Source organism: Trichosurus vulpecula, chromosome 3 (genome assembly GCF_011100635.1).
Source record: "Trichosurus vulpecula isolate mTriVul1 chromosome 3, mTriVul1.pri, whole genome shotgun sequence".
Taxonomy (NCBI): Eukaryota; Metazoa; Chordata; class Mammalia; order Diprotodontia; family Phalangeridae; genus Trichosurus; species Trichosurus vulpecula.
The window spans coordinates 409415778-409443308 of NC_050575.1; the positions used below are offsets into that span (position 1 = coordinate 409415778).

Genomic DNA, 27531 nt, shown 5'->3' on the forward strand with positions numbered 1-27531 from the left:
TGGAAGACTGATAGGAAGTGTCTATGGCACCAGGCTCTGAGTGGAGCACAGCCCAGTATGGACAGCACCAGCATAGATGGGACTGGAGCAGTCCTCAGGGCACTGAATCACTGGCTGCTGTGGCAGTTTGCAGACTTCTTGCTGCACAAATGACAGTTTTGAAAGTCAGTGAGAAAGGTCTCTCACCTGGGTGAAAGGGGAGAGGGGAAGGTTGTCCCACCCTAGCCCCAGGCCCAGCCCCAGTGCACCGGTGTTAGGGTCTTGACCAGCAAGTTGCCCTATCTCAGTACGCAATGATGAGGCGGGAGCAATGCTGGGTATAACTCCGATTTATTGGAAGCCATTATCCATACTTATAGGTTTTTGCACTACATAAGCAGAAACAGGTGTTCAAGGGGATGAAGGCATGGGAAAGAAGGGATGTGCTTAGATGTAAGTAGCAATATCTGGTGGGAAGAGTCTGGGTTATTATAAACTATATTGCCTACAAGCGTATGGGAAAACTAGGGTTGTGGTAAGGTGGTTTCCATAGGATTATGGGAACAGGAGGGGAGTGCTATTCTACAGTGACTAAGGAGGCCTGGGAAGGCTCAGGCAGGATACAGACTGATTATCAGAACTGTATGAGCTATGTGAGGCACGGGGCAGGATGCCCTTGTAAAGTATCAAAGAAGTTCCCATTAATTAAAGCATGTTTGTGTTAGGCACTGGTTCAAGAGCATTAGGTAGTGGCCAGCTGTGTTCCTCCTACTGGGCTTGTGAGTCCTTGGTGGATGGACTCTGCCAGCATGAGAAAGGATGGCTATCAGAGCAAGAGGGGGGTGCTGTTAAGGGGGGCTGTTAGGGATGGAAGTCTTTCCTCCGGGCGCCTACTGTTCCAACTCCTACTAAGCCTGTCTGGCTTTACCCAGGAAACAGGCCAAGCGCTAGGGTCCGAGCAGCCCCGGGGTCGGCACTAACTCCCTACACACCAGCAGTGGCAGCCACTGCCTGAGTATTAATTTACCTAGTTGTTGGAGTAAGTTTGTTGTTTGACTTCATATACAGGTCAAAACAGCAAGATCTCACATGCTTGTATTGTGTGCCTATCTTTGACTGACCATTTCTTTAAATTGTAGAAATTTGGTAGAAAAGGATAAAGCAGTGATGTGATTATATCAAGTATGACACTATAAAACATCCTTTGGTCTGTTTGAATTAAGATCATTCACAGTTTTCCAACTATGCTGTATCAATTACACCTCATAGCCAAGTGGGTAACATTCCTTTTCAAGGGAATACAATGGGGAAACTGAGCCAGGAGGATCCCATCTTAGAATAAGGCTAAAACTGGCCTTTCAGTTCTTCTAGATGCTGACCTCCACCTGTATCACATTCTCTCTGAGTAGCTTGTGACATTTCTCTCAGATGGTGGATTATTGACTATTGATTTATTGGTGGATTATTATGATTCATTAGACAATTCAAAATCAGATATAGTCCTATGAGGTTTTACATCAAACATAAAGTTTCAGTAATTATAGCTTAGGAGAAAATTTACCAGGATTTATATCTCAAATTTAAAATTTGTTCTGGTGTAAAAGCCAATTGTTAGACATCATTTCTATATACTTGCAAATTCTCAGCAAGCCAAGTTCATTGGATCTCCATAACCCATAAAAGCACTTTCAGCAGTTTATAAAATCAGGGACATTGACAAGAAACCTGAGAAGGGTTTCCTCTCCACCCCATCTACCCTTAGAACTGTTGTGGGCTGTGCCTTTTGGCTAGCCCTGAGGACTGTTCTGAATGGGCAGAACCAATCCAGATAAGGCTTCATCCCTTCCTTTCCACACACGCACACATACACAGAAATCAATTACCAGTTTTATGCTTTAGCATTAAAAATGATCCAAATATCTTAGTTAACAATCTTACAATTTTCATAAGCCAGATTGTTTTAGCTACAACTTCTTAATTATAGGCTAAGGTGAAAATAAACAGTTTTCTAAATGGCAGTTACAAAACATTATGAGATAGGGTTAGCAAGGGAAGAATTTTTCCACTGTCCTTTTAGTGTCTCTCATTTCATACTCTAATAACATCCAAGTTATGTAAAGTTCCTTAACATAATTGAAACAAAAGTTTACCAATTTGAAGCAAACCCATTACCAATCAGGTGACTTCAGTTTTGTTGAATACATTTCCAAATTACACAGAATCAGCGTCTCATTATTATCATATTAAAAGTATAACTTTAAAAGAGTGGGCTTACCAAGCGTGGAGGCTGGCTGGCTTCTTTACATTGCCTTGACCCATCCCACTTTCCTCTCTCCCCCCAGCTGTTGGGAAAGGGGGAGCAGTGAGCAGTATTTGTTGAATGTGGATGATGCTTCCAGGCTTCTTCCGCAGTTCCGAGGGTCCAGGGCTGTTCGCAGTGGGGCCCTTGTCGCTGTTGGCTTTCCCCCTCTATCCTTTCACCAAGTGGAGCAGGGTGAACTCTTTCACCTCTTTTGTTCAGGAGGACACTTACCTCAATTACTTATTGTGCTACAGTTACTCAACTCCTTTGTACTTTGAACTGGGGTGCCTCTTTTTTAGTGTCTTATTTTCCAGGTAATAAAACTTTTCTGCTTTCAATTGATCCTGGAATCTTCTGCATTTGGAGCTTGGGTTTTGCCCAGTTAACATTAATGGTGTCAGAAGTGGGATTCATCATGATGAGGAGCTTCTTCATGACTCTTGGAGGGGTGATTCAGGTGCTTCACTACCAGCTTGAAACTTTTGATGTTCCCCCCTGGGAGTCTGGTGAATGCCTCCCTGCTTGAATCCTAAGCTCCTCTCTTTTTCAGTTGAGTTCATTTATTAGGAGGAAGAGAGGTGCCAGGGTGGATAAAGACCCAGCAAGGGTAACATTCATCAATGACTAAGGGCCAAAGGGCTCAAGGGTGTATGGTCATTGTCTCTGTCATTGTGGCCACAGGGTAGAGATGCCTTTCTGGGCTCCCCAGGGCAGACACACTGTAAGTGGGGACTTGATGAAGACCCTCTGGTGGGGACTCGTGAAAATCTGGTCAGGACTGATGAGGACCAGGGTTTACAGTTTAGTCAGGGTTAGGAACTATTTAAAGTCCCAGTTTTTTAATTTAGGTAGTCACATTACTTGGTGAAAAGACAAATTCCAGAATAAGATCTTGGCCAAGTTCCCAGTGGGAACCACGTTCCTAAGCTATCCCCCCAAGGGGACAGTAGCTAGCCATATGTCTCTGTTATGTACCCCAAACGTTCAGGTATTTAATTAATTGGCAGAAATTGACCCAAGATGACCGCTATCACTGTTGGCCAATGTGGGGTTCTTTTGAATAGAATAAAATAAATTACTTTAAGAAATGCAATGCTTTTAATAAATGGCTACTTAAAACTCCCAAAGGAGAAGCTTTTTGAAATTTTGATTCCTTTATGGAAACCTTAAATGAAATTAAAAAGAATGGGGAAAAAGCAGAAGAGAAGATTTGGGCGATCCACAATGATAGGACCACATAGCTCAATTAAAACAGGAAATCAGAGATTTTCATGCATGTTAGATCAAACGGTCCAGTGCCAAGAAAATCAATCTACCCCTCCCCAAAGAAAACCCACTCCCTCAGAATGAGATCAGGAAAGGAGAGAGGGAAGGAAGGAGCTCTGAGGCTTTGGGTCTTATGCCCAGCTTCCCTTTAAGATAAATAACAAAGGCCAGCACTTAATCTTTTATACCCTGGACCAAAGCTGAACTTTAGGCTATGGCCAAGGACTTTCCAAAAGGCCATGAAGCTCCAGGCAATTTGACAGGAGAATTCCAACTCACTTGGTCTACTTATCAGCCCTGCCTCCCTGACATTTATCAATTGATACAGGTTCTGGTGAGTCTGGGGAGGCAGAACAGTGGTACAGAATTGCTGATGGCAAACATCCCCTGGAAGATATTTCTTAGGCTCTGTCTAATAAGGACCACATTGATTACAGAAGAAAAAGTTGGCCAAAGCCTTATGGAAGTCATTCCTAAAGCATTCCCAAGAGGGACTGGGCCTGTTAAGTGGATTATAGAGTATGATCACTTATAGAGTGGAATTAAATATAAAATGCAGATTGGAATAATTCAATCGAATATACAATACCAAATTAATATCTCCTTTTTGCAATTCATTATAGACCCACTGTATTGGTAATTAAGACGGGCTTTTAACACTTATTCAATCAAGTGCCCATGAAGAGTTTGGGTTTTGTTTCCTTGATTAAATTAGGAGTCCTTGATGACCTTCTTGCGTCAAAGGAAACCCTAGTTGACATGGGTTTGAGTGATATGTTTGTTACGTCAGAGGCTTTTAGACTACACGGGTTTAAGTCGCATTTTTGTGACACTTTTAGGTCACATGGGTGAATCACATGTATGACTCACCAGAGATGGGCATTCTCCCTTGGGGCTCTGAGCTACAAGAGGAGTGGCACGTGACTCTGGGCCAGCCGTTCTTATGAGCTCCCCAGCTCCTGAACTCATATGTTGGTTTCTTGGTAACTTAGAATTATATTTGGTCTGTTTATAATATATGTTTGTAATTTGTTTGTATTTGCTCTGAAGCTCAGGGTGCTGGCTTTTCTCCCTGAACTTAGTGAATGATATATGTATGTTGGATTGAAATAAGATTGTTAACCCCTTAATGTTGCTTTCCTTAGTAAAGCAGATAAAAAGAACCTGTGCTGTCAGCATTCTTGTCTTTCACCCCCACAGCAGCTGTTAGCCAAATTTTTGTAACACTCACTGAGTCTTTAAACCAAATTCAGACATAAAAGGCCATGACTTAAGTAGGTATAGGACAAAATCAATTACTTGTAAATAGGATCAATAAGAAAATGATAAAGGATTGATCTTAATCTTCTCAGGCAAAATGATTTCATTGTTGACAAAGCAGACATTCTGACCAAGGTGACATAGTTCAGGGTGGTGAAGTTGGTTCCCAACATTTGCTATGCACAAAGATCCCTCCTATCTTACAAGACCTGGAAGGTAATAGAGGGACACTCAGCTACATGAGAGGTTACAAGGCCTTTGAAATAGAGACACATAAGGCATTGCCTAAAGACTAGGAAATAAGATTAAATATCATCATCCCAACTTTTTTAAGTCACAGGAAAAACCACTTCTCCTTTAAACAGAATATTCTCAGCATAACTTAGCTGCTTTATTGAATTTACCTTATCATCCAAGGCTAGGAAGCGTTGCCTAGTCTGATTAAAACTGAACATGTTCCTCATCAACCCAGACTTATCCAGAGGTAGGGCTGTTATCTGAAAGTGAAGGAAAGAGCCTCAGAGTCTGGGCTGGGGTTAGCAGTATTCTGAACTTCTAAAGAGGTGAGACAACTGGGAAGGGAGGCATGATGGGAAAGGGACTTTTAGATAGGTATTAAGATTAAGAGGCTGGGGAGAAAATAAGGGAGGGAGTTTTAGAGAGGTGGGCATTATAATGGAAAAAAGAGCAAGAGGAGAAGATAAGCTTATAGGGATAGGGTAAAAAGAGAAGCTGATTAGGAAAATAGTGAGGCAAAATAAGATGGGGGGGAAATTCACAAATAGTAATAATAACTTTGAACGGGAATGGGATGAACTCACCCATGAAACAGAAATGGATAGCAGAATGGATTAAAAATTAGAATCCACCAATATGTTGTTTACAAGAAACACAAGGAAATTTGACATGAGATCCTAGAACCAGAGGGTAAAATAGTCATTGAAAGAATCCATTGATCATCCCCTAAAAGAGATCCCAAATTGAAAATGCTAAGGAATATTGTAGACAAAGTCCAGAATTATCAGGTCAAGGAGAAAACACTGCAAGCAGCAAGAAGAAACAATTCAAATATCATAGAACCACACTCAGGATCACACAGGACCTTGCAGCTTCTATATTAAAAGACTGGTTGGCTTGGAATATGATATTCCATAAGGCAAAGGAGCTTGGATTACAAACAAGGGTCGTGAGCATAAACTTTCAGGCAAGGAGATTGACATTCGATGAAATAAGGAATTTCCAGACTTTCCTGAGGAAAAACAAACAAAGTTCAGGGGCAGAGCAAAGATGCCCCTCCAAATGCCTCTGAAAATGATTCTAAGCAAATTCTAAAGCTACAGAATCCACAAAATGACAAAGTCAAGTAAATATCCAGCCCAAGACAGCCTGGAAAGTAGACATGAAACGTGTATTGCACTGGGCTGGAAACACAGTACAGTCTGGCGTAGGCTACACCAGCACAGACAGGGCTGGAGCAGGTTTCAGGGGACTGAATCACTGGCAGCTGTGGTGCTTTCCAGGCTTCTCAACCCAGAAATGCCAAAGACAGTATAGATCAATGGGGAAACTCTGTGGGACCTAGGTGAAGGAGGAACCTGGTCCAACTGGGGTCCAGCTGCAGCCCTGGGGTAGTAGAGGTGCCAAGGGTAGTGGTGGCAGCAGCAGGCATGGCTGCTTCCTGAGCTCTGAGCCCACAGAGGTTGGGGAGATTGAGCAACTGATACAAAATCACAGAAGCCTGGGACAGTACACCCACACCCAAACCAAGCCCCCACTGGAAGCAGAATCCTACATTGAGAAAGAATTAGACAGTTGCCGGCGGCCGGACGGGATGTGCCCCACTTTGGCACCCCGTAATCCCCGACTACCGCCTATCACTCACCCTGCCCTCGGGTCTTCGGACGTCTCCGGACGTCTCCGGCTCCTCTCGGGGGATGCGAGAGGAGAATCACCAGTCAGTACGCCGGAGTCAACAAGCAGCTTTATTGCATGGTGTACCAGAAATCTCACACAAATCCCACTGACCCTCTCTGGGGAGCGCCTTATATTGGGTGTTTCGGGTTGGCTCCTCCCCAGTTCCTCCCCGAGGGTGGAGCTCCTCCAGTAAGAGCCGCCCCGGTACTGACGTGGTGGAAGCCACACAGGCACCGCCACGTCAGCAGGTCCAGACTCCCTGGCATCTCACTACCCTCTCGGGGGGCCCAGGTCCAGAGCGCCCCTAACAACTCCCCCTTTTTGTTTTATGAGCGGCGCAGAACCCCAATCATACAAGAAGCCAGGCAGGGTTAGCACAAACAGGTGAGAAGGGCAAGGACGAGGACAAACCCCCCAATGGAGGCCCATTGGAGTAATTGATGGACATGAAGAGTGTCCCACCAGTCCTTGGCGTTGTTACAGTTCTTGTCCCGGTCGCCATTGAATTGTATAGTGGCAGTCTGTATGGCCGCAATGGCCTCATCTAACATGTGCAGTTCAGTGGTGAAAGTAGTGGCAGTGCTAGAAGGCTTTCTAATTGTGCATACTGGGAAACATGGTAGGGAATAGGGGTTACACAGACAGGATGGGCTGCAGGTCACCAACTGGAACATCGGGAGATTCGGGGTAAGGGCCCAATGCGTGGGAGTCACTGCCAGGGGTGGCAAGACGGCAGGAGCAGCTGTGGATGGGGTCGCCAACTGGATCATGGCAAGCAGGCGGCTAAGGGCGTTGTTGAAGGCAGCCCTCGGTCTCCGGACGGTCCTGTTCTTCCGCCCCGGCCTCCTTCCCCTGGGGCATCGACGGGGCGCAACCTCACGGACCCGGCGGAGGGGCACCCAGATTTGTTCTCCCGTGGCGTCATCTGTAGAGACACAAAGATACCCTCTCCCTCTGATTACGACCCTTCCCGGCCTGTGCCACTCCCCTTTCTCATGTTTCCACCATACCGTGCTGCCTTGAAGGCACGCAGTTGGTGGTGTCTCCTTTTGGCCTGGTTCCTGTTTTTCACACCGGTCCCCAGCATAGTATTTTAACGCGGGTGTAAGGCCATCGTCACGGAATTGCAAAAAATTGGCAGTAAAGGTGGCTGTAGCAAGCTGCGCATGGGTCAGCCTCCCCGCCATTCCCCCTTTTTGTTTTATGACAATAGGACTCACATACATAAGGGATTTAATTAAACATCTTTCATTCTCTACGTGAAACTTGTCCCGGTGTAAAGGCTAAATATTAGAATCCTTTCTATCTATTGTACATAAACTTTCAGTTCCTCAGCAAGCCAAGTGCATTGTTTAGGACCCACATAACTCAAACAAGTTCTTTTTCTGGGCTGATGACCTTGCCCGTGCAGAGAGTGCAGAGAGTTTCCAAGGGCCTTGGCAATGTTACAAAATAAGGAGAAGCAACATGGTCTCTAGGAAGGGGTTACATAGAGAACTCTGTGTGCTATCTGTTGCTGTTCCTCTGAGCAAACTTATTCGAGGTCGAGTCTTACCAAAAATTATGCAAAGGAGTGCACAAAACTTTCCTTCATAAAAAATCTCTCTTTCTCAGACAGCTTATAATTTATCCTGATATTATTAATTTCCACCTTCTCCACATAATTAAAAAAAGGAAAACTAAACTCACCATAGTAAATACTATCTCTAAGCAACAACATCAATAGCTTAATTAATGATCTCACAAATTTCCCAAATGATAGCAAAACAATTAAAGACAAAATTTGGTAATTTAAGATTTCTCAAATTACAATTCGGAACCTAATAACAGTTAGATTATAAAAGAAATTGCGTTTCTAACAACACAGATGATATAGCTGCTTACCAATTTACGCAATAAGAAAAATTTGAGACGTATAACAAAATATCAAAAAACCATAATTATCATCCATTTAAACTTGAAAACCAAGACCAATTAATTTCCATTTTGGTGGCTTTACCGCAGTCAGATATGACCCCAAATTGCTTAAGACAGAGAATCATTCATCTCATTACCAAAACTTCACATTGAAGAAAATCCACATAAAATTAATATAAAGCAATTATTTTTAACTTAAGACAGTTTACATTTAAATAGCATGTATCTTATTACAATTATGCGATCTTTGTAACATCCCTGGGAATGGATTCCACCACCATTCCCTTATTGAACAGCAAACTACAGTAAATAGAATTTTCTTGGGGCTATATAGTTAATAAATTTCTCAATTATTCGAATATGAATTTCTAAGTTCCATTCACATTTTTCTTGGGAAAGTTTTACAAATAGTTTGCAATCACGTATTATAATTAGATCGGTTTAACATGTGCTGGGCCAGTATTCTAACTACTTCTTTTGCCCTAAGAAATTTGAATCATTGCTAAGAAGGAATAGTCGGTTTCCCTTCCAGGCAGAGGGGGTTGATAATTAATTGAACAGTAATCATAACAACTCATAATAAGCAACATCTTTACCCTAATCAATATTCGTATAAAATTTAATAGAACCCACCCACAAATCTAGGTCAAAAGGTGGGTGACATAATTTCTTTTATCTCTTCAGAACTTAATTGGTTTTTAACACTAAAACAGTAATCCCAAATAACCTAGTTAACAATCTTACAAGTTTCCTAAGTGCTGGCAGAAGTGTTTTAGCTGTGATCTTAACAAGGTAGGGTTAGCAAGGCTGAGAAAGTAACTTAACCAGTTTTACACAATTGTTTTCATTTTGTAGTTTCACCAAAATTCAAATTAAAGATCACTTTGTCTAATCTCATATCTAGTCACTTAAATTTTACAACGTAGGAGAATTTTACTACAATTCAGAAGTACAATAGAAAAATTTCAGATGACATTAACTGCATTCCCAAATCATTACATACATTAGGCTTACCAAGCATAGAGGCTTTTCTTCTCCTCATAGTTGCAGAGCCTGGCTGTGGACTGAAAGGGGGGAAGGTGCTGGGAAGCTGCAGAGTCCAGCACCTGAATTAAAGGTCTAAGGAATCATTGAGGAGGGTCCCTGAGAGATCTTTACTTTCTAATAGGGGTTGTCGGGTTTAGAAGACTAGGAGCAAAAATCGTAAGTTCTGGTGGTGTGGGAGCAAGGACTTGGGGGACAGGGAGGAGAGGTTCCTCTGTTTATCCATTGCCTAGCAGTGTGGGCTTCAGGGTGCCCAGGGGTCCAGGGCTGTTGTCAGCGGGGTATGAGAGGGCAACAAAGTAGCAAAGTCAAGAACAGGGAATAGAGCCTTTGTTGTGACATGTATTTTAATTTCTACAGTTTCTATGTTATTATGATTTAATTTATTTGAGGACTTTTAGGGGAAAGGCACATCAGAATAAAAGGGCCTAAATAAGAAAAAGCAGCTTGTACACAGGGCAATTATTTTGAAAAGAAGCCAACTCTCTATTGTATATTTGCGAATCACTTTTTAAACTTTCCAAGTAGCAAACGTAGGAAAATCACAGCGAGCTAGAAATGTTTTCACCCAGGCGGACTGGGTTATATCTATGGAGATAATTCCTATCCGAAGAAGTATTTTTGTTTCTCAGGACTACAGTAACAGTCAGTAACAGTCCTTTGGGTACACTATGTTCAGATTGGCTTTCACGTTTGGCTTTCATTTCTCTGTTTTGGAAGCTTTAAACCACTTGTTTCAAATTCAAACAGGAATGAGGGTCACTAAATTGCACATAAGGATCTCTGTAGTTGTATATTGAAAAGTACTTATTAACTCTATAGATTTAATACCGTTATGTCATTAAATATTTTCCAACTTTTTTATCTATACTAGTCTCATGGTGATTCTCATTCACCACACAGGAATTAAAACATCTTTGTATATACTTCTGACATAGAGCTGGAATTCTTAACCCCCCAAGGAGTCTACGGATTGGAGGGGGATACAGAATATCTTTTGTCATATAAACTGATTTTTCTTCACATTCATACGTGCATTATTATTTTGAAAAAGGTTTTATATACTTCACCAGATTATCTATGGTTAACAGAATCTGCTAAATCAAGATCTTAATGGTTCTAATTTTTTCTCGAGTAAATTTTACTTCTGTGTTCACTCCTTAAAAACTTTTTTCGGAAGTGAGAGCTTTGAATTTGCCAGTCTAAGGTGAGTGGGACTCTGGAAAAAATCCAGTGGTACCATGTCCCTTTCTCCTCACACTGGGGAGCTCAAAGTGTCTCTTTAGTAGAGATTCATGCATTTTCCGAATTTGCCTTAGTGCCAAATGGTATGAGAAATTCTGACTTTATCTTAAGCATCAAATCAGGAGTAACACATTTGAATTTCAGGGAAAAGGTCCCCGCCTCCTTTCTTATCTCTCCTCACATTCCAAATTGGCCAGATTTGGGATGAAGGGAGAAAGAAAGAGCATTATTTCCAACAACTATAAACCGTTAAACAAGAAGACATTTTCCTCTCTCCTTCTCTCCCCCCCCCTCCCCCTCCTCTGAAGAGACTGGAGTCAGGGAGGGAGAGAAAGAGATAGTGGACATTACAGGGTGTCAGATTACACACACAGAAACACCACACACAGAAACACAGATACAGCACACAGACACAGAGACAAAAAACACAGAGAGGATTTTTTGACTCCTATGCACAAATTGCTTGGCCCTCTGATGTAACGGAGGCCAGGTGCCGTGCTTTATTGGGACTAACTTCTTCAGAACTTTACTTCATTCTTTCCTTTCTCTGGTATCTTGTCCTTGGAGTCTACCAAGTGTGCAAGTTCCTCCTCTTGCTCTGTTCCGGTAGCCACATCTGTACTTCGGGGAGTGATTGTACACCCCTGATCTTGGCCATCTTGTATATGAGTCTTATGAATGTGGCCTGATCCGTGGCGGTTCCTAAGCACTCCGCCTGCCGCGGAGACGGGCATATCCACCCCGGTGTGTTCCAGCCACGGGCTGACCACCCAGATCTTCTCCACCCACTCTCTACATGTCCTTATGTAACTGTTAACGCCTTCTTCTTTGCAGACCTTGTAGATCTGGCAGGCGAGTACGCCTTTGTCCTCCGGCTCAACACGGGCTTCACAGACCTTTGGTCCCATCTTCCCAAGGGCTCAACCTGTCCCTTGAGGCTGCCTGGTCTTCCGCTCCCCCGTATATGGGGAGCAGGAGCAGCCTCACTGGTCAAGCCCCACGTTTGGGCGCCAGCTGTCGGCGGCCGGACGGGATGTGCCCCACTTTGGCACCCCGTACTCCCCGACTACCGCCTATCACTCACCCTGCCCTCGGGTCTTCGGACGTCTCCGGCTCCTCTCGGGGGATGCGAGAGGAGAATCACCAGGCAGTACGCCGGAGTCAACAAGCAGCTTTATTGCATGGCGTACCAGAAATCTCACACAAATCCCACTGACCCTCTCTGGGGAGCGCCTTATATTGGGTGTTTCGGGTTGGCTCCTCCCCAGTTCCTCCCCGAGGGTGGAGCTCCTCCAGTAAGAGCCGCCCCGGTACTGACGTGGTGGAAGCCACACAGGCACCGCCGCGTCAGCAGGTCCAGACTCCCTGGCGTCTCACTACCCTCTCGGGGGGCCCAGGTCCAGAGCGCCCCTAACAGACAGTCAAGTATTTGGTTGGGAAAATGAGCAAACAGCATAAAACCTCAGAGTATTTAATCTTACTATGGTGACAAAGAAGATCAAAACATGACCAGAAGAAGACAACAAAGACAAAGCTCCTAAATCAAAAGCCTCCAAAAAAATATGAGTTGGTCACAGGCCATGGAAGAGCTCAAAAAGGATTTGGAAAATCAAGAGAAGTAGAGGAAAAATTGGGAAGAGAAATGAGAGTGATGCAAGAGAATCATGAAAAATGAGTCAACAGCTTGCTAAAAGAGACCCAAAAAATACTGAAGAAAATAACACCTAAAAAAATAGACTAACCCAAATAGCAAAAGAGGTCCAAAAAACCAATGAGGAGAAGAATGCCTTCAAAAGCAGAATTGACCAAATGGAAAAGGAGGCCCAAAATCTCACTGAAGAAAATAATTCCTTAAAACTTAGAATGGAGCAAATGGAAGCTAATGACATTGTGAGAAATCAAGAAATTATAAAACAGAACCAAAAGAATGAAAAAATAGAAGACAATGTGAAATGTCTCATTGGAAAAAAACACTGACCTGGAAAATAGGTCCCGGAGAGAGAATTTAAAAATTATTGGATTACCTGAAAGCCATGATCCAAAAAAGAGCCTGGACATCATCTTTGCAGAAATTTTCAAAGAAAACTGCCTTGATATTCTAGAACCAGAGGGTAAAATGGAAATGGAAAGAATCTGCTGGTCTGCTCTTAAAAGAGATCCCAGAAGGAAAACTCCTAGGAATATTGTAAACAAATTCCAGAGTTCTCAGGTCAAGGAGAATATATTGCTAGCAGCCAGAGAGAAACAATTCAAGTACTGTGGAAATACAATCAGGATAACACAAGATCTACCAGCTTCTACCTTAAGGGACTGGCAAGCTTTACTTTTTGGCAGGGCAATTGGGGTTAAGTGACTTGCCCAAGGTCACAAAGCTAGTGTGTGTCAAGTGTCTGAGGCCGGGATCGAACTCAGGTCCTCCTGACTCCAGGGCCGGTGCTCTACTCACTGCACCACCTAGCTGCCCCAGGACTGGCAAGCTTTAAATATGATATTCTGGAGGTGAAAGGATCTAGGATTAAAACCAAGAATAACCTACCCAGCAAAACTGAGTATAACATACAGGTCCTTTTCTACCTTGTATGATCTCTTTGGGATACAGCCCTAGAAGTGGTATTGCATGGTCAAAGGGTATACACATTTTTATAGCCCTTTGAGCATAGTTCCAAATTTCTCTCCAGAATGGTTAGATCAGTTCACAACTCCACCAACAGTGTAATAGTGTTTCAATTTTCCCACATCATCTCCAGCATCATTTTCCTGTTTTGACATGTTAGCCAATCTGACAGGGGAGATGTGGTACCTAAGAGTTGTTTTGATTTACATTTCTCTAATCAATAGTGATTTAAAGCATTTTTCATATGACTACCGATATCTTTAATTTCTTCCTCTGAAAACTGCCTGTTTATAAACTTTGACCATTTATCAGCCGACCCACTGTGGACCTAGGAGTGCTGAGCAAGGACTTGAGGCTGGTGGGTAATCTTCTTACCGGAGAGGGGAAGCATGAATATGATTTGGTTTAATGCCATCATGTTTTTCTGTGGAAAAGGTAAATTACATCCCATGAAGAGGCAGAAAAAATATAATAAAGGGAAAGGAGGGATGGAGGTGAGCACTATTGGAATCTACTCTCATCGGATTTGGTTCAAGGAGGGAATAACATACAGAAATCTAACTTGCCTTACAGGCATTAGGAGCAGAAAGGGGAAAAGAAAGGGGAGGGGGTGATTAGCAAGGATGGGAGAAGTAATAAGGGAAAAGGGAAAGAAAGGGGGACCCTGATAGAAGGGAGGAAAGGTTGAGGGAGGCAGTAGAGGTTTTGGGGGAAGTTTTATATCTCTAAATACTTATATGGTCTGTTTCTTCTTTCACAACTGTGTCCTTCTAGTGATAAAATTCTTAAAGTTACAAACATCATCTTACCATATAGGAATACACACTGTTCAACCTTATTAAATCTCTTATCTTTTCTCCTTTTTTGTTTCTCTCTTACTCGTTTATATTTCGCTTGAGTTTTGAATTTGAAGATCAAATTTTTTATTTAGCTTTGGTCTTTTGATCAGGAGTGTTTGAAAGTCCTCTATTTCATCACATATTCATTTCCCCCTGAAGACTTATACTCAATTTTGTTGGGTTGGTGTGTCTTGATTATAATCCTAATTCCTTTGCCTTCTGGATAATCATATTCCAAGTCTGCCAGTTCTCTAATGGAGAAACTGCTAAATCCCATGTAAGCCTTACTGTGGCTCTACAATATTTGAATTATTTCTTTCTGACTGTTTGCAGTATTTTCTCCTTGGCCTGGGAGTTATGCAATTTGGCTATGATATTCCTGTGAGTTTTCATTTTTGGGATCTCTTTTAGGTGGTGCTTGGTGGGTTTTTTGCATTTGCATTTGGCCCTCTGGTTCTAGATATCAAGGCAGTTTTCCTTGATAATTTCTTGAAAGATCATATCCATGCTCTTTTTGGAGCCTGGTATGGTGTTAGTGTGATTAAAGATTTTCACCATTCACAGGGGGAGCTAGTTGAGGGAAGTTTCATTAGAAGAGGTTTGTTTGTAGGTGGGCTCATGCCCTTTTGCTAATTAAGTTTTAAGCCCCAGGCCCACACCATTTTGCTAAGTGTTAAGCCCCAGGTCCACACCCTTTGGCTAACTAAGTATTATGTTTTAGGCCCACACCCTTTTGCCTATTAGGTGTGATATATATATATCCTGAGGGTAGCCATTAAGCTCAGAGAGAACTGGACAGGCTAAGAGAGGGAGACAGAGAGACTCAGAGAAGGAGAGATAGCACAATGCAAGGACTTTCAGAACTGAAAGCTCTCAGAACAGCAGGAGGAGCAGACACAGGTAAGCAGTTAGGATTCATGAGTGAGTGATGTGATTTTGGAATTGGAGCTGGGTCTAAGCAGCCCCAGATGAGAGCTGAAACCATTTGGGATAAGTGACAAGGGTCTCTGCTTCTGAAAGTGCTTCACGCTGAGAAAGGACTTCAAACTGTCTCTGCTTCAACAGGGATGAGACATTGCCACTCAAGGGGTTGGATCTGTAGCCAGTGTCCAGAACCTCATTGAATGAGGGTTGACTAATTGATACCCAGCCTCAGCATTCATATGCAGTTGGAGGGCACTCAGCCTAAAAGATACAAATCTGGCAAGTTAATTAAGCAGACAAGGGTCAAAAAGAAATAAAAGGAATATGATCAGGAGTGGGACCAGAATAGGAGTTAGCACAAAAAGAAGCCAGGATCCCCATGAAGAGAAGGATCCTGGTACACTAAGGTTTTCATGAATGTCTCACATCCAATTAGCTTCTTCCAGTATACTTTCAGTATGGAGTTCCACCTGTTGAGAGTTGTTAATGTACATGCACCAGGAGGTGTAGGCCAGGACACAGACATCTACACTGCAGGACAGCAGGTGGCCTAAGGCTATGACATTGTCCAAGAACACATTTACCAAGGAATCCAGAGACTTTTGTATTTCCTGGAGACCATAATCTGTCTCAGTTGCCAAGTGGTGAATGGTCTGTGAGGTTTGAAAGAATGACCTCATGCTGTCAAGGTCCATACCAAAGCATGAGGTGCTCTGCTCCCTTCTGATGGCACCAGAAGACATTGTCCCAGAATCCATGCTTCATTTGTTTCCAGGGAAAGAAGCCAGGTTTATTGAAACGGGTCAGAGGGGGCTGCTAAAAATCCAAGGGAGCACGCAGCAAAATCCTCACAAGGTGTAAGACATCAGGGGGCTAGAATAGCAGTCCTTGGGTCCTGCCAAGTGCTGGCGTTGCCGCTTCACCTCTTCTCCTCCTCATCCCCCAAAGGAAGGACTATCCCTAAAGGGGCTCAGATGGGGCCCGTTTGTAAAAGTCCTGAGTGTGAATGCCCCATGGATCAGCAAGATTACATGTCAATATTCCTGGAATAGAGTCAGAGTAATGGCCAAATTTTTCCTTAACTTAGGTGAGATCAGTTATTGAAAAAAGAACATGCAACCAAATGGTTCCTCCAGTGGAATCAGCTGTTCCCTGTAAAAGAAAGGGTTCCGCAGGACAAGGCGGATCAGAAGCTAGGGGTGAGGTGAGATAGGAAGTCCCGCACCTGGTAAGGGAAGGGCTGGGGATCGAGGGATTCTGGGAAACCGAGTCCGGCTGCGGTGGACTAGTAGACCAATGAGCAGTGGGTCCCGTAAGGGCAGGGCCTCCTGGGAAATAGAGTCCCAAAGTGCTGTCGGCGGTAAACGCCCCGGAAGTGGCTGTTTAGCGGACCAACAGGCGGGCGGCGCCGGAGGCGGAGGGGGAGGGACATCCTGTAGCTAGCTTCCTGGTAAGGTCCCTGCACGGCCTAGGAGGGAGAAGGGGCGGACTAAGGAGGCAGTAGAGTTTCGGGCTGCGTAGGAGCTTCGGGAGCCGAAAGTTGCGGGCGGGGAAGAAGGGGATCGTCCAGCAGGTCAGGCGAGTCTCGTGTCCCCTGTGTCGGAGGGACTCGCACTAGGAGCAGCCTCCATCTTCCCGCAGTTCGGGGTCCTGGGGAAGAGCCCTCCAAGCCGGAGCAGGGCTCCTCTGCCGGGCCCCCTCCCCGCGGGAAGGTGGATGGAGCGGTGACGCGGCGTGATCCCGGAGCCCCCGACGGGCCCTTGCTCCAGCTCCTCCAGACGGTCCCGGGGCCCAAGGACACGAGGCGCCGGTTCTTGGGATCCCGAAGTACGAGCTGGGTCCGGCTGTTTCAGAGACACCCCTGGGGCGGATCCGGGGCTGCCCAGGGAGCCCGACCCGTGCTGGGGCCCAGGAGCCTTGGAGGCCCTGTAGTCCGCCCCCTGCTCCAGCGTCCCGGCCAGGGGGACAGTGTGACCTTCCCATGCTCCTCAACGAGGCGGGCCCTGTCCGGAGGGTAGACTGCCGGCGCCCTCTGCAGGCGCCGCCCGACGTCCCCGCGAGCCTTCCGAGGGGCTGGAGGGGAGACACCTGGCTCCAGGGGAGCAGAGGGGAGGCTTCCCTGGACGGGAGAAGTCCGGAGACCGCCCGCTGTGCCCCCCGTGGGGCACCAGAAAGGACGGGGTCAGGAGGTCCAGGAACCCCCAGGCTGGAGGTCCCGGGCGGGGTCGTCGGGAATGAGGTCACGGACTCAAGCAGGACTGAAAGAGTCCAATTGGCCAAAGTGTATTGTCTGCGCCTTCCGGGGGCCAGAGTTCTTAGGGAGCCTGCGGTCCTAAGGGGGACATTCAGTGTTTATTCGGATGTTATAGAGTAAAATGGGCCACGTGTGCTAATAGGTGATTGGGTGAGTGTGGGAGTGGCACCTTTATTATCTACTACAAGCCTTTGACCCAGAATTCTCTGGGAAATGGGGAGGGATAAATGGGGGTGGGGGCGGGCGTGGCGCGGGTTAGGCTGGAAATGTCACTAAGGGTCAGGACTGCCCAGACTTCCCCCATCGATGTCCATTTAGAGAAAGTAAATGTAGGGAGGGTCCAGTGTCTAAGTCTAGGCGACACAGAATGAGGAGTTCAGGAGACTTGGGAGAGGTCAGTGAGTAGGAAATACCTCTGTGGGCCAGTGCATAGCCAGGTCAGACTAATGAATCCTAAAGGCGCAGCAGGCCACTGTGTCTGGAGAAGAGCCAAGTGTTTGCTAGTGCATGCTGACCTTGGGGGCAGAGAAACTGCCAGCGACGCTGTGTAGAGGCTAGGGAGAGACGGGATTTTGGAATTGGGGTCCCAGCAGAGGCCCCCAAGCACCCCATCAGACCCAGGTGTCCTGTCTCCCTGCCCCCAGCTCCTGGCTTCACACCCAGGAACCTGTGAGGATCCAGGAGTTGTGCCTGCCCTGAGGACCCCTCCTTGGATGCAGGAAGCAAAGCTCTTTCCTGGTCCCTTAACTGGACCCACAGCTGTTGGGCTGCTTCCCTCATGTCCCAGGCAGATGGCTCCCTGTCTCCACTTTCTCTTTAGGGATTCTGAGCCTAAGCTTTACCAGGAGGACCCAAGAGCCCTCCCTGGCTCCCAGTTAGACCTCAGAACACAGTGTTCCAGCGTTCCCACACTGTCCACCTTCAAGGCATCTGTCACCCTAGGGACCCTGACCTCCCTGCCATGAGCTGTGTGTCAGACTGTCTTGCCTCCCAGGCGCCAGGTCTCCTGCTTCCCTGCCCCTGCTCCTCTCAGAGCCCTCAGGTCCCATACAGAGGACTGAATCCCAGTCTGGGCTTTCTGTCCCAGTCTCAGACTTCCCTGGTCATTCCCTGGTGGCTCCATTCTGGAGCCTGCCCTATAGAGCTCTGACTCTGGGCATTGAAACTCTGACTGCTGTCATCCCATCTGGGATCCCCAGTTGCCCTCTTCTTGGGGCTCTGTGGAGATGGGGAGGGGAGGGCGAGAGAAAATGAGTAAGACAGAGGGAGGGAAGTAGTCTTCCTGTTCAGACCCTCCTCATTTCTAAGCCTGACCCTCCCTCTACAGGTTGGAATCTTTCCCCTGAGGGCAGGACCTGGCCCTCTGTAAATCCCAGTTGGACAGCCTAGTGTCCAATAAGAGAGGGGAAAGAACTCTCCCTGTCTGGGATCCTTCTCCCTCCCCAGCTGATCTGCAGACAACCAAGGCCTGGCCCAAGCAGATATTGGGTCAAATCCAGACACCAAAGTAGGAGGGAAAATTGAAGATTTATTATAAGGTGCAACAAATAGCAATCACCCAGAATATGAGCACCAAGGCAGGCTGCCTGGGATTAAGGTTACAGGTGGGGCAGAAGGGCTTTCTTGTGCAGAGGTAAAGAAGGGAAGGACTTTCCAGGTGGCTCCAGGCTGTCTCCTGGTTATCAGAAAGGCTTAGAATTAGGACACTCCATGATTAGCTGGGACATCTGTGAGGAAGAGCTTTGGCTGGGGCTCCATCTGTGGGTCCATAAAGAGTGGGGGGAGCAGGTTTCTGAGGTAGATAATGTCAAGGGATAAGATGGGGAAACTTTACAAAATGGAGTCACTTTGGTTCCTTTGTTGCCTACACAGGGAGCCTGGATTCAAAGGGAATGGCCCCTGGGAGCAGCCGAGCCCCAGCCCAGGTGAGCGCAGTCCATCCACGGGCTTGAGCAACATCAGCAAAGCAGCCATTTCCATAGACATAGAGGATGGTCTGTGGAGCTGGTGATACCTGCCTTATGGATCTTTTCTTTACATAATTGGCATGAAATTGAATAGAGTAGTAACAACACTGCCCTGCTCCCATCTTCTGTGTTTTAAGCTTATTCCTTAACACCCTGGTGTCATAAGCACTACCTCCCCACCCGCACCTCCTCTCCCCCCGTGGTGCCCCTGCCCCCAGGTTCTTTTTGTGATGCAATCAGCTTGAACTCACCTGGCTAGTAAGTCTCAAGTGTCTGAGCCTGGATTTGAAGTTAGGTCCTCCTGACTCCATGGCCTGTTCTCTATCCACTGCTTCCCCTACCACTCCCCATTTGGTTTTAACTTCCCCTTCATTACAGCTGACTGACAAGGGTGACCCCTTCATTCCTTAGTCTCTGTTGCCCAGGGATCATATCTTTGCTCTCTTAATGTCTTCCAGCACCCCCTTCCTCTGCACACAGCTTCCCCTCCTCTCTCTTTCTGGTGGCCAAGCTCTCCTTTATGGTGACTGAAGGTCCAGGAAAACCCTTCACCCTGAGTCTTGTCTGGGCAGACCTGGAGCAGAGCCCTGGAGGCTCCCCCAGCTCTTGTCCTTTGCTGTGTGGTCATCAGAGCAGAAATTGTTCTGGTGCTGCTCGTGTCCTTCTGACTCAGCTCACACAATCCTTCCCAGGTCCCTCTGAAGCCCTCTCCTTTACCAGTTCTCAGGTCAAGTCAGTGAGCATTTGGAAAGGCCCTAGATATGCAAGCTCAAGGTTTCTTGTGCAGACTGCTCTGGGGCCATCCTGCTGCTCCCGAGTATCTAAGACCTACCCTGGGGCAGTGATTGAATGATGGACAGCTTCTCTACTGTTTAAAAGAGGTTCCTGGGATTCTCACCCTTGCCTCTGTTGGTCCTGGGCACCAGGTCTAGCTTTACCACATACCACATTCCATATTAGTATTGCTTTCCTGGTGAGATAATTTGGTCTGCCCTGTGCAATGTGCCAGGCACTGGCAGAGACCATGAGAGCAACAAGGGGAAAAGGAAGAATTGACGGAGTGTAGTCAAGGTACGTCAGGCAGCTTCTTGGAAAATCTGAGTGTATCTCATAGTCTGAATTGACCTGGGAAGGGAGTAATTGATGGAAATGCCTCAAGTCAACACTCAACTTAGACGTTAAGCAAAAATCAGACACTCCTAGGTCATTCAACAAGTAAAAGGAGCTTTCTTTAAGTATAGCATAAAAAGAACATTCAATAAGGATGTTAGAGTACTTTAGTTTGAGTAGACAGGGCTGCCCTCGCCTCCGTGTGGGAGCCCCCTCTGGTGAGCATAGCAAGGTGTGGCAGTGTGCCATTTGGGGAACTCTGTCATATCTGAAGGACCGTGATTTCACGTGGGTGGACTTTTACGCCTTTAGGTCGCCAGCCAGCCACGCTTAATTTGTCCAGAGAGCCTTAGAATATTGCTTGGAGGGAGGCACGTGCAGCCTTTGCCCACTATGCAAGTCAGGTCCTTGGGACAGCTTGGTCATATTTCAGGGGGGGGAAAAGACCTGGCCCAACCATGTGACAGAGGAAGTACGGAACTCCTAGAGGTAATGACGCCTTCACACATGGGGAAGGTGCTACCTTTGACAGCCTTCAGGTGAGTGGTCAGTGTAATTTCAACACTAGCTAAAGGAAGAAGCACCAACATTTATTATCAACCACCTACTGAGTTCCAGGCTCTGAGTTAAGGACCTTACCAATATCTCACCTGACCCTCACAACCAGCTGTGGAAGGTAGGCATAATTATCCCCACCTTATTTTTACTTACGTACTCTGGAATATTTAGGGGAAAATATTTTTTATCTCATTTTTAAACTCAAATTTTTTTAAATCAAAAATTAGCCATCTCCTCCTCTTTTTGCCATCCTCTGCCCCCCTCCCATTGAGAAAGCAAGAAAAACTAGCCTCTGACAATGTATGTAGTGAAACTCAAAATTTCGTAATGGTTATAGCTAAAGAAAATTCTATCAGCTGGTACTTTGAGTATCAATTCTGTCAAGAGGTGAGCACCATGGTATCATGACTCCTCAGGAAATGACTGATTATTGCATCGATCAGACTTCCAGTGTGTACAGACACATATGATTACATAGGTTTGTGTCAGTCAAGGTCCACCTAATCATCCTCCCACCTGCTCCCTCCCCCACACTAAGACCACAAGAAAAGCAAAACCCATTACACACAATGTATAGTTAGTCTGAAAAAAAAAATCCACAGGGCCCACCCTTCAGATTCTCTTTCTTGGCCACCACAAAAAGAATTATAGAGGTGGAATTTGTTTTGTTTAGGCCTAATCCCTCCCATTTTCTATCCTTCTAATTCCCCCTCTCATTTCTCTCCTTTCCCTCTTTTTCAATACTGACTAAAATGTATTTTTTTTTTCTTTTTCTTTATTTATTTTTAGTTTACCACACACGGTTCTACATAGTTTTGAGTTCCAGGTTTTCTCCCCTCCCTCCCCCCTTCCTCCCCAAGACGGCATGAAGTCTCATATAACTGTCATGTATAACTTCGCATTGAATTAATTTATGCTCTAGTCAAGTCGTGGAGAAGAATTTTGACCAATGGAATGAATCATGAGAAAGAAGAAACAGAACCAAAAAAAAAAAAACCCAAAAACAAAAACAAAAGAGAAGCAGAAAAGGCGAGCATGTAGTGTGCCTCAGTCTATTCAAACTTCGCAGTTCTTTCTCTGAATGAAGATAGCATTCTCCATCGTGAGTCCCCTGGAGTTGTCCTTGCCCCTTTAGGTTGCTGAGAGAAGCGCAGTATGTCAGGGTTGGTCCTCACGGAATCCACATATCTGTGGCTGTGCACAACATTCTCCTGGCTCTGCTCCGCTCACTCAGCATTATGTCGTGTAGGTTTTTCCAGGTTGTTATGAAGTCTGCATCATCCCCATTTCTTATGGCACAATAGTATTCCATTACCTTCATATACCACAGCTTGTTCAGCCATTCCCCAATTGATGGGCATCCCTTTGCTTTCCAATTCTTGGCTACCACAAAGAGAGCTGCTATAAATATCCTTGTGCATATGGGTCCTTTTCCCGCTTGCGTGATTTCTTTGGGATACAACCCTAGAAGTGGTATTACTGGGTCAAAGGGTATGAACATTTCTATAGCCCTTTGGGCATAGTTCCACACCGCCCTCCAAAATGGCTGGATCAGCTCTCAACTCCACCAGCAATGCAACAATGTTCCAATTTCCCCACATCCTTTCCAGCGTTTATCATTCTCCTGATTTGTTATTTTAGCCAATCTGACAGGAGAGATGTGGTATCTAAGAGTTGTTTTGATTTGCATTTCTCTAATCAGCAGCGATCCAGAGCATTTTTCCATATGCCTGTAGATAGCTTTAATTTCTTCCTCTGAAAACTGCCTGTTCATATCCTTTGACCATTTCTCAATTGGGGAATGGCTTGTATTCCTATATATTTGGCTTAGCTCCCTGTATATTTTAGAGATGAGGCCTTTATCAGAGATACTAGTTGCAAAGATTTTCTCCCAATTTTCTGCTTCCCTCCTAATTCTTGTTGCATTGGCTTTTTTTGTACAAAAACATTTCAATTTGACATAATCAAAATTATCCATTTTGCATTTTGTAATGCTCTCTATCTCTTGCTGGGTCATGAATTCTTTACTTTTCCACAAATCTGATAAGTAAACTATTCCTTGCTTTCCCAAATTACTTAGAGTATCAACTTTTACTCCTAAATCATGAACCCATTTTGACTTTATTTTGGTATATGGTGTAAGATATTGGTCTATGCCCAGTTTTTGCCCTACCATTTTCCAATTTTCCCAACAGTTTTTGTGAAATAGTGAATTATTAGCCCAGAAGCTGGCCTCTTTGGGTTTATCAAAGAGTAGGTTGCTAAACTTGTTGATTTCACCTACTTGTGTACCTATCCTATTCCACTGATCCACACCCCTGTTTCTTAACCAGTACCAGGCAGTTTTGATGACTGCTGCTGTGTAGTACAGTTTAATATCTGGTGTGGCTAAACCACCATCTCTAGCATGTCTTTTCATTAATATCCTAGATACTCTAGACCTCTTGTTTTTCCAAATGAATTTTGTTATTATTTTGTCCAGCTCAGTAAAAAAATTTTTTGGTAGTTCGATTGGTATGGCACTGAATAGATAGATTAATTTAGGTAGAATTGTCATTTTTATTATATTAGTTCGGCCTAACCATGAGCAAGTGATATTTCTCCATTTATTTAGATCTGATTTTATTCGCGTGAAAAGTGTTTCATAGTTATGTTCATATAGGCCCTGGGTTTGTCTTGGCAAATAGACTCCCAAATATTTTATAGTGCCTTCAGTAACTTTGAATGGAATTTCTCTTTCTATCTCTTGCTGTTGGGCTTTGTCAGTAATGTATAGGAATGCTGAGGATTTATGTGGGTTTATTTTATATCCTGCAACTTTGCTAAAGTTGTTTATTATTTCAAGTAGTTTTTTACTTGATTCTCTAGGATTCTCTAGATAAATCATCATATCATCTGCAAAAAGTGATAATTTAGTTTCTTCTTTTCCTATTCTAATTCCTTCAATTTCTTTTTCTTCTCTTATTGCTACAGCTAATGTTTCTAGAACCAAATTGAATAATAGGGGTGATAATGGACATCCTTGTTTCACCCCTGATCTTATTGGGAATGCATCTAGTTTATCCCCATTACAAATAATGCTTGTTGATGGTTTTAGGTAGATGCTATTTATAATTTTGAGGAAGGTTCCCCTTATTCCTATGCTTTCTAGTGTTTTTAATAGGAATGGGTGTTGTACTTTGTCAAAATGTATTTCTGTACAGAACTCTGTGCTATGTCTACTTATGTCCCATCATGATAAAGGATAATATTTCCTAACCTCCTTTACCATCCATCCACCTCAGTGTATTCCTCTTCTTCTCTTTCCACCTTTTCTTTAAGATCAAGACATGGCAGAACCCCTCCCAGGTCTTCTCTAATTTGGTTCTCTCTTTGAGCCCCGAGAGAGATCAGAGGGAACACCTATCATCTCCCCGTATTTGAATAAAAGTAGTTTATCTTTTATATTTTTTATACCCCTAGGCTAGTTCATCCTTATTTACTTATGTTTCTTTTCGGTTGTGTTTGAACATCAAAACCTCTCTTTTATTTCAGAACCTCTGGTCTTTTCATCACCAATGCTTAGAAATCCTTTCCTTAAGGGTCATTTCCCCTCCATATCATCATATTAAGTTTTGTTGGATAAATGACTCTTGGTTATAAGACCGTGTCTTTTACCTTCTTGCATATCCGATTCCAAGCTCTGTGACCTTTGGTTTTTGGTTTTTTGTTTGTTTGTTTTTCTGACTGCTTGCTGTATTTTTGTCATTCATCTTTTGTTATTTACAACCTGTTAACTCTGTGTTTTTGTCAGTGGTGTTCCTGGGAGTTTTCATTCAGAGGTTTCTTTCAGGAAGTGATCTGTGGTTTATTTTCACTTTCTGCTCTGCTTGTAAGACATCTGGGCAGGTTTGAGATTTCTTGAAATCGCATATCGAGGCTCCTTTTTTAAATGGCATTCAGATAGTCCAATGTCATTTGAATTTTCCCTTGTTCCCTTTTCTATGTGAGTTGTGTTTTACTATGAGATAACTGACATTTTCTTCTGTTTTTTTTTCAACCTTTTGAATTTGTTTTAATATCTTTTATTGCCTTGTGGCTTCTGTTTGTAGTATTCTAAGTTCTAGAGAGTTTGTTGTTTGGGCATGGTTTTGTACCCCTTGCCCCAGTCTGTTACCTCCTAGATCCTTTCTCCCTCACCTCTCCTTTCTTTTCCATTTTAAGCACTCTCATTCCTCTTATAAACATGTTTAACTCTTGTTTCAATGGTTCCAGAAATTCTGGTTGAGTTTGTGTCCAAGCTGTGTTTTTGGAGGCATTGCTTGTCACTCTTCTGTATTTGTGTCTCCACTTCCTCTGGCCCCATAACCATTCATTATGGCTCATTCTTTCAGTCTACTTCCTCTGCAGCACCTTGGAGGGAATGTCTGGGCTGCTCTTGTTGCTGCTTCCTTGGGGTCTTCAATATTGTCTTATTCCAGGAACTCAGGGGCAGGATAGAGGTCTGTGAGCTTTCACTGTTCCCAAAGGGGTCTGATTCAGAGCAAAATCAGATTATTGCCCTCCTGCTCTGAGCTCTCCAAGTTTCTGACCTGGGTGTGGGTCTCTACAAGAGTGGACTGCTTCCCATCTCTGTTGGTTCTGGCCAGCTACTAAGCTCTGGTGGCTGGCTCAGAGAGGGTAAGTTTCTCTTTATTTTGGGATTCCTGCCTTGTTATTCCACTGCAGGCTGGGCTGGACATTGGAAGGCAGGCCCTGCTTGGCATCCCAGGCCTGAGCCACACCCCTCCTTCTGCAGGCTTCTGCACTTCCTTCATTCCCCAGGGTCTCCCTCCCCAGGAATTCTAGAGCTTAGTACAGATTCCCTTGACCCTGGTTATGTGATCTGAGCGTGGGTAGAGGGGGAGTGCCAATGGCAGCCATCCTGCTGCAGTTCCCTGACTTGGGTCTGAATCTTCTTACCTTGTTACTCCATGTACCTCCCCTTTTCCCCCTGCGCCAACCTGGACCCTGGAATCCCAGGTTTTTTTGGGTTTTCCCCATTAGGATTTGGTCTGGTACATTGTCCAGATCTCTTAGCTGGTTGTGGAGAGGAGTTCACTACATTGCTTCCTCGCTCTGCCATCTTGACTCTGCCATGCCCAGAGACATTATCCTCAGTTTTTTATAAGTTGAGAAAACTGACCCAGATGTTGAGGGATTTGCCCAGCATCACGTAGCTAAGAGTGTGTGAGACTTCATGTGAGCCCAGGTCATCCCCAAGGTTAGTCTTCCTGACTCCTGGATCAGTGCACTTGGCAGAGGAGGAAGATGAAAGCTCCTGGAAGAAATCTGTCACTAAGATAATTGATCAACAAATATTCATTAAGTGCTTGAGATACACAGAGAGGCAAAAGACTATACATTTACTGAAGGCCCTCACAGCCTATTGGGGAATGGTGCAGAATAGGAACTCATTAAGAGAGAGAAAGCACTAGAACTAAGAGGGGAAAGGGTTCCATAGATGAGACAGAAGTTGAGACATAAGACAGCCAGAGCCGCTGGTAGGGCAGCTAGAAGGTTCAGTGGGTAGACTAGCAGGCCTGGAGTCAGGAAACCTGAGTTCAAATGTGACCTCAGACTCTTACAAGCTGTGTAACCCTGGGCAAGTCACTTGACCCTGTTTGCCTCAGTTTCCTCCTCTGTAAGATGAGCTGGAGAAGGCAATGGCCAACCACTCTAGCATCTTTGCCAGGGAAACCCCCAAATCATGAAGAGGTGGACATGACTGAGCAACAAAAGCAACATTAGGGAAGGCAGGAGGCAGAGATGAGGAGTGTGACACTGGTTCTGTTCCATGAAACGGGGCTGGCCACTGAAAATGTGTGGAGCTAAGAGATGGAGGGTCTTGTTTGGGGAACAACCAGTAGGCCAGGGTCACTGGATAGCAGAGTACATCCAGGTGGGGACTAAGTCATAAAGGGCTTTGCATGACTTGTATTTGTATTTTGTACTGGTGGTTATTGGTGGTTATTGGTGGAGGGCAGGGTGGTGACATGGTCAGAGCCTCCCCTTAGGAACAATCGATTTAGTGACTGAATAGAGGACAGATTGGAGTGGGGAGAAGCTTGAGGAAGGTAGACCTAACAGCAGGCTGTAGCAGTGGCCTAGGTGTGAAATGATGAAGGCTTGGATCTGGGTGTGGGCAGTGTTAGGTGGGGTAGAAGTGATCATTTATGAGAGATGTGGCACAGGTGGAGTCAGTAGAACTGGACAACAGATGGGATGTGGAGGAGAGAGAGTGTGAGGAGCGGAGGAACCTAGCTTGTGCCCCCATGTGACTTGGGACAGGTGCTAAGTGACAACTTGGTTGCCTACTA

At 44.9% G+C, this 27531-nt stretch overlaps 1 pseudogene; it reads left to right on the forward strand.

Moving 5' to 3' along the window:
• Nucleotides 1-16675: 16675 nt before the first annotated feature.
• Nucleotides 16676-27531, forward strand: part of LOC118842778 — a 47070-nt pseudogene continuing 36214 nt past the window's right edge.